Source organism: Hyaena hyaena, unplaced genomic scaffold (genome assembly GCF_003009895.1).
Source record: "Hyaena hyaena isolate Hyena2069 unplaced genomic scaffold, ASM300989v1 scaffold_1336, whole genome shotgun sequence".
Lineage (NCBI taxonomy): Eukaryota > Metazoa > Chordata > Mammalia > Carnivora > Hyaenidae > Hyaena > Hyaena hyaena.
The window spans coordinates 90,709-99,264 of record NW_024081970.1 but is presented as its reverse complement, the minus strand read 5'-3'; positions in this window follow the sequence as shown (position 1 = coordinate 99,264).

The window sequence follows — 8,556 nt, the reverse complement described above, 5'->3', positions numbered from 1 at the left end:
CACTATGCAACACAGAGCATACACACATGATGACTACATGAAACCTCAAAACTAAGGCCTGTGTTGCCCCAAGATTTATTTCAAGAGGAGGAGACAGAACTAGTAAAGAAGATATTAAAATATTGACCAATGTGGTAAGAAAAAATAAATCAAAATATCCAGAGTCATAATAACTGCATTTGTTTCCTATTGGTGCTGAAAAAATTACTATAAATTTAGTGGCTTAAAATCACACAAATTTACATTTTACATTTCTGGGGGCCAGAAGTCTAAAACGGGTTGACAAGGCTGCATTCTAGGGAAGAATCTTTGTCTTTTTAAGATTCTAGAGGCTTCCTGCATTCATTGTTCTGACCTCTATTTCAGTTGTCACATCTTCTGGGACTACATATATCTTGTAAGGAATTTAAGACAACATTGGTCCTACTGAGATAATCCAGGATAATCTCCCCACCTCATGTTGCTTATTCTAATCTCATTAGCAAAGTCACTTTTACCATGTTAAGGTGTAAGCATATTCACAAATTCTTGGATTTGGATGTGTACACTTTGGGTCATTATTTAACCTGTCACAGTAGCAAAGAGATTCACATGTGCCATAAAGAGAGACTGTGGTAAACTATGTTAAATATTCTAGAGATGCTGAGTAAAATAAAAGAGAAGCGAATCTTAGATTTGACAATTTATAGGTCGCGGGGCTCCGCGCGGGGCTCAAATCCACAAACAGCGAGATCATGACCTAAGCGAAAGTCGGAGGCTCAACCGACTAAGCCACCCAGCCGCCCCCAACATTTTCTTCTTCTTGTTATCTCTGCATTCCAGACACTCTGAAATCCCTTTATTTCCCCAAATTCTCAAAGTTTTTTCAAGGCAGCCATTAAGACATTGTCCCTTTCATTAGAAATAAAGTTTCTCTCTTTGCCCAGCCAACTCTTATTTGGCTCATAGATCTCAGCTCTATTTTGCCTCATGGAAGCCATCTCAGTTCTTGGATGTAAATTCAGACCAGGGATCATTTACTTAATAGCACATATAAAGGTTTAAATATATACATTTTTAAGGAATTATATAATTAATGTCTATCACACCACTAAGCTATAAATTACATAAAAAGAGAACCAGTTTTTCAAATAACATATATATGTAAATAATAACCATATTTACATATTATGTATCATTCCTATTTTATACATAATGCACATGAATTATACTTTTATATATGACATATATATATTTTTTCCTTTTCCTTGATGCCTACAGACCTGTTAGAAGAATATATCTTGGAGCTGAATAGAAAAGGTGGGGAATTATGAAGGCCTGAAAGGAAGCAAAAGCTGAATAAAAAAATGTCACTTTATAGTTTTTAGCTGGTAATATATTGTTTCACTTTTCTATATTTATAATACTTCAAAAATAAATGGCTATCTTATCAACCAGCATTAGAGTTTTGTCACTTTTCTTTGTACAAGAATAGTTTCTAAATTTAAGTGTTCTGTTAAATAGTATAAAACTATGCTTTTAAATAAATGATATCTAAAAAAATTAAGAACAGATGTTGGTTAAAATTTTCAAGAAATAATAAGTTTAATTTCATACCTAAATTGAAAAGATTAACAATTTTTTCCCACTATAAACTGTTCAAAAGCAGTTCCTTTACAACTGAAAAGGGATAAACATTAATTAAATATACTTTATATTGTTGATATCTAAATACTTCCATATGCCTATACTTATATAGATACATATGTATACATACATATGTATACATACATATACAAATACATATTTGTATGCATGTATGTATATGTGCATGTAGATAATCAGCAGATATTTAGATGTGCTTGGGGAGTGTTATTTATTCTTTATTTATTTTTAAGGAAGACTTGGCAGTGGAAGGAATTTTGTCAATATTTATTTTAATTCTGCATCTAGACAAGTCCATTTATTCTAAGCAATATTGAACTTCTGATTTATAGAGAAGACAATTTTCCAGCACCTCCCATTGTTGCCACATTGTCATTCCACCTCCCATTTTCAATCCATTTGCTTTTCACCTCATGGATTCTATGCAACTATGCACAGTCAATTGCAATACCCTCCAGCATTCTGAAGTTCCCAATCAGTTAATCAGTTCATGTTTATAAACATATAACAGACTTCATGACACATAACCAAATGCATTTGAAATAATTAAGCCAAAATGAAAATTACCAAATGGCTGCTCAATTAAAAAGGACATGCATAACCCTTTTAAATATTGATTTTAATCCCAAAGCTTCAATTTTAATCAAAATTAACATGAAATCAGTTATATTTGTAAGAAAATTTTTCATAGTATTTTTTTTTTCCTTAGCTTAAGTCAATTGCTCTTAATGATGTTTTGATATTTGGTTTGGTTTGGTTTAACTAAAGTGTCATTGTCTAATAGTAAACATGCTTCATAGTGTTCAATAAAGTGTTGACTTTCATTCAGAACTGAGGAGCAGGCCTACTACTGAAAGGCTGCATTTTATTTAATACCTAACCTAAAATGCAAAAACCAGGGAGAAAAATGATATGAAAAGAAGGCAAACAGACTGCAGGGAAGGAGGGATTAACAGGCACACATTTCTAATTATAACTTGCAAAGCTTTAATTGTTCATTTTTATATTTTAGTCTTTAATTCACTATCACTTTGACAAGAACTAATAGTCACTAAAGGAATGAATTGTTGACCTGAACAGGACAGATAGCTTTCAAGGCTAAAAGAAATCCATCCTTATCCTTGATATTGTCAAGAGATTTTCTCATCTTATTACTGCCTGAATTCCCACTGTATGATTTGATTTCAATTTCTTTGCAACAGATCACTCCAAAATTTAGTACCTGAAGACAACAAATATTTATTATCTTAGAGTTTCTGAGGGTCAGGGAACTCGGGGTAGCTTAGCTGGGTGCTTAGGCTTAGGGTTTCTCTTGAAGTTGCAAACAAGCTGTTGACCAGGACTGTGATTATCTGAGACTTGTCTTGGCTTAGAGGAACTACTTCCAGCCTCCTATCTGTGGCTGTTTGAAGGAGGTTTCAATTCTTCTGTATGTGTATCTTTCCATGGCCATAACTCTTTTCTCTATATAACTGATAACATGTTAGATCATTATAAAGACTTCATCTCATCTAAAACACAGGTATAATTACCAAAAGCTGTACTGAAAAGACAGTGTGTTGGAAATAGGTATTGTCAGGGGTACTGTCAGAGTCTCAACGAAATCTATGAATAAGGAATCCCTCAAAAGTTGATTCTAAAAAGCAATGATTTTTCTGAGGCTTGAACCCTCATGAAACTATCCATCCCTCCCATAATCAATGAAAGAGAATGACATTGATTCTAATCTTACTACACCGTTGTTTTGTTTTCTAAAATTGAAGATGAGAATAAGGTCTTGCAGCTTGATTCCTACTTTATTAAATTCAGAAGAAAATAATCAGAAAGTTTTAGTTCCAAGCTGTGGTATTGTACGTTTGTGTGTGCTATGCTCCCATGGAAATAAACAAGAAAAAAGTATAAAACAAATGACAATGAAAAATAAATTCAAATTAGAGATTTGACCATTCTATGGAATTAAATTAACAATGTACATCCACCTTTTCAGTTTTTAAAAAATATTACTCAAAGTTTCCTACTTCCTTTATTCCCAGATTGGGGTTTCTAGCTTTTTATATTCCCTTCAGTAAATATCTTTCTCTCTTTTAGATAGATAAGTAGAGAGAAAAATAAATACATTTTACCATATCCCATATGCATATATATCACAGAAAAAGAAAAAAAATGATTCACATCTAAATAACACAGTAATTATGATGCAACTATATACAATTATAATGAACTATAATGGGATGGATAAAAAAACTTGTAAAGTGGTAACAGGAGGAGTATAACAGGATAAAGGTGGTGGATCAATCTCAAGCTCATTAGTTTTTCCCATGTTTCATATCAGGAAAGCAATACGATACTCTAACAATTTTTAAAGATGTTAAATAACCACCAGAAAAACTAAAAACAAACTATATATTTTCAATCTAACAGAGGAAGAATAGAGGAAATATAAATAGAGGAAAAATAAATAGCATGCCAATTAAAGAAAAATATAAGATGACAGAATCATGTCAAACATACATTTGAAAATCTCACTTAAAAAGAGCAACAATCTGGCTTCAAATTACATAAATGAAATGTATAAATCAAAGTTACATGGTAAGCTTTAAAACAAAAACATGGGCATGGAACACACCAATAAAACTCATTCAAAATAAAAATAAAATTAGGATATTAACATTAGACACAATGAAATGAAAGCTAATAGCATTAAATTAATGAAGTTAATAAATGATTAAGATATTTAAAATGAAAGAGGGGAAATTTTTATCAAATAAGATGCTGATTTAAGATACACAAAATTTATTTTACATCAACATTTGTAAACTGCAGAAAGGTTTAAGATTGATTTTCTAAAAATAATACAAGAAAGTGTATATGACATTTTGTTGCTTAGAATGTAAAGTACTTTTTCAAGCATGACTATGAGACCAGAAGACCAAAGGACATGTTTAACCTAATCGTGAAAGAATATTGTTAGTGGTTGCAACTTTTTCAAAGACAGTTTACCAGTATTTGATTGAGCAATTTAACTTCTTGAGTATTTGATTGAGAATGCACAATATAGCTGTATTTACCTGTGGTGATCCCTAAAATATATAATCCCTAATGCCTGATACCTGTGAAGTTAACTTATATGACAAAAGGAGCTTCACAGATGTGATTAAATGAAAGGAACTTGAGCTGATGCCACAATTTCAGTTCCATGAGACTCAGTTCAAACTCCTTGCCTCCAGAAACTGTAGGAGAATAAATTCCTGTTGTTTAAGCTACTAAATTTGTGGTACTTTGTCACTGTGACATGAGAAACTATTCTATTATCCCAAACCTTAAAGATGGGCAAGCAAAAATCCTTTTCTTAATGATGATTTGTTAAACAAAATCCCAAAACAAAGTAAATATCAACTAAGAGAAAATTGAAATAAATCAGTGAAATGGGAAACAGAAAAATACATAAAAATACAGAAAAAAATCAATGAAATATAATGCTGACTTCTCTAGAAGATCATTGAAATTTATAAAATTCCAGCCAGATAAAAAAAAGGTTACAAGATACAAATTACCAATATTGGGAATGAGAGAGGGCACCTAGCTGGCTCAGTTGCTTAAGCTTCTGACTCTTAATTTCAGCTCAAGTCATGATCTCATGGTTCCTGAAATCCAGCCCTCCATCAGGCTCTGGGCTGAAGGTACAAAGCCTGCTTGGGATTCTCTCTCTCCCTCTCTCTGTCTCTGCCCCTCCCCCTGCTCATGTTCTTGCTATCTCTCTCTCTCTTTCTCTCAAAAATAAACATACAGGGGCGCCTGGGTGGCTCAGTCAGTTAAGCGTCCGACTTCGGCTCAGGTCATGATCTCACGGTTTGTGGGTTCGAGCCTGCGTCAAGGCTCTGTGCTGACAGCTCAGAGCCCGGAGCCTGCTTCAGATTCTGTGTCTCCCTCTCTCTCTGACCCTCCCCTGTTCTCTCTCTCTCTCTCTCTTTCTCTCTCTCTCAAAAATAAGTAAAACATTAAAAAAATTAAAAAAAAATAAACATACATGGGGGGGAAAGGAGTGAGAGAGGTAACTTAACTACACAGTATATATTGGCATTAAATGAATTATAAGAGAATATTATGACCAAATTTGTCATAGTAAATGTTGGTTTGCAACCCTCCCAGGAGCCTTCTTATTGTAACCTTAAACTGGCCCTCACAGAGGGAGAGACCAAAGAAAGAGTCACTCCAGGTTGGCAGGTAGCAGTGTTAATACGCAAAAGAAACTGATATAGTAGGCTTGCCTTGGGTGGCAGCAAGACACATAGATCACTAGAACCAGCCCACCAAATCCTATAATTATATAAAGAGGTCCTAACTTGGTTTAGTCACATAAACTGTGCAGATGTTCTCAAGGGTTTGTCTTCAAAACAATCTCTGTGAGTAGGAAAGCAAGTGGAGCCCACATTCCAAGGACAGTGGAAAGGCTGAGGAGCCTCTCTGAATGCCTGGGTGCAACTCCTGAGTCAATCGACAGTCACATCCTTTTAATGACGTTCCCCAACAGTAAATCCAACAATTTAAATGAAATGGGCAAATTTCTAGGAAAATAATTATTAAAGCTTTCTCAAGAAGATATAGAGTCCCTGAATCACAGTATATCAAAGTAACTGAAATTCTAACAAACAACAAAAACCTTCCCTAAAAGAAAACTCCAAACACAGATCACAGATGGTTTCACTGAATTTTGCTAAACATTTAAGCAGAATACCAATTCTAAGCAAAAATCTTATAATAAATTTAAGAAAAATAAAAATAACTTGCAATTATTGTATCAATTGCCCCAAGTATGAAGACATTTCTTCTCTCTGATGAAAATATAATCTCCTGCATTACCTGCATGTAATCTCTCATGTTACAAGCCATATGTGAACTTTGGGAATTATCTGTGTTTCCAGGTTTTGACAATTCTTTGCTAGCTTGTAGAGTTTCCCATCACCGATATGTAGACGAGTATTCAGGCAGAAATCTTTAATTTTTTTAATGTTTTATTTATTTCTAGGAGAGAGAGAGAGAGACAGCATGAGCAGGGGAGGGTCAGAGAGAGAGGGAGTCACAGACTCTGAAACAGGCTCCAGGCTCTGAGCTGGCAGTCAGCACAGAGCCCGACGCGGGGCTCGAACCCACGAACCGTGAGATCATGACCTAAGCGAAAGTCGGACGCTTAAGCCACCCAGGCGCCCCCAGGCAGAAATCTGATGGATCCTTCTGCTGATCTCAGAAGATCTCTCTGCAAGCTCCCTCTTCCCCAAACCATACATCTGGCCTCTCTCAATTTCTGTCTCAATAATTCATTATCAGGACTTCTGTTTGAATTCTTTCTCTCTGCACGATGACCTAAAAACTGTCTTTGGCCAATATACTATGACAATCATGGAGCTAAACTAGCTTATTTCCCTTGTCTCACAGATCACAGCCATATTGAGTCCACTGCCCACAGCAAGAGTTCAGTTCCCATAGTAGTCAATCCTTCATGAGTCAAAGCAGAAATCTCATTAGGTTTTAAGAAATGAAACCATAATAAAAGGTACGTGACCCTCTAAGTGGGTATGACTTTAAGATCATAATTGAGAAGCTAGTCTCAACATACTCGAAAATGACTAATATTGATATGATGAAAAGTCCTTGATAAAGCTGACCTTAATGAGTAAGGCTTTGTTGATAACTTTCCAAGTACCTTTGCTAGCCTACAGACTATCTGAATTGTTATTAACATTTACAATTAGGAACTTATTATAAAGCAAGATGAATGAACTTTGACCCAATATAATATCTATCTGTATTATAGTAATGCTACCTATGCAAAAATGCTAATTTTAAAATTATGTGTCGGGGTGCCTGGGTGGCACAGTTGTTTAAGCATCCAACTCTTGGTCTCAGCTCAGGTCATGATCTCACAGTTGGTGAGTTTGAGCGCAGCATCAGGCTCTGCACTGATGGTGCAGACCTTGCTTGGGATTCTGTCTCTCCTCTCTGCCCTTCCCCACTCATGCACACTCTCTCTAAGTAAATAAATAAATAATCTTAAAAACTTAAATTATGTGTCAAACAAAATTTTGATTAAAAGAATAAACAATTATCTTCAGATATTATGTTATGGGAAGAGGCTCTACACAGTTGATTATTCCCTGGATTACGGCTACTGTAAAATGTAAAGGAGAAATAAAAGCTCTTTAAGAGTAGTGTTTTCGGTGTCAATTTTGTAAGCGTTTTGTATCTACTGTACTGATTAAATGAGTTGCACTGTTTCAGTATTGTAAGTCATAAATTATATTCTATTTATCTTCATAAAAAACTTCTCTGTGCTAAAATGTTTTTTTACATATGGCTGTAAGTCAGAAACAGTAGTTATAAATACCAACAGTCCCAAGGAACATGATAATCTTTCGTTTGTACAAGAATGCCACCTTCGGATCACTTGCTATTAGAAAGCAGTTTTTAAATATATGACATTTAGAAATACCCATCAACATGACCTTAAAGAAACTCATCCTTTTCCATGTTTCTGTGCATATTTGTGTATCTCTGTGTATATGTGTATTTATGTATTTATCTAATTAATCACTTTATCTATATATATGCTTACCAAGTATTTAAAAGTATAGCCTATATATCATCTGATTTCACCTATTTCACCTATAATTATGTATGCATTTCTAACATACATTTTAAGAATAAAATTCACAGTACCATTTTCACAACCTTGCAAAAATTAACAATTCTTTAATATAATTTGATAATACTTTTTCCCCAATATTTAATGAAATGTATTTTTCAAGCTTTTCCTCCCCAAAATGAGGTATACTTGTGGCACTTGATATTTATTTAAAACTCTTAATCTCTAAGAGCTTTCCCTTTTGAGATGTTTATTTTTTGAAGAAACTGCTC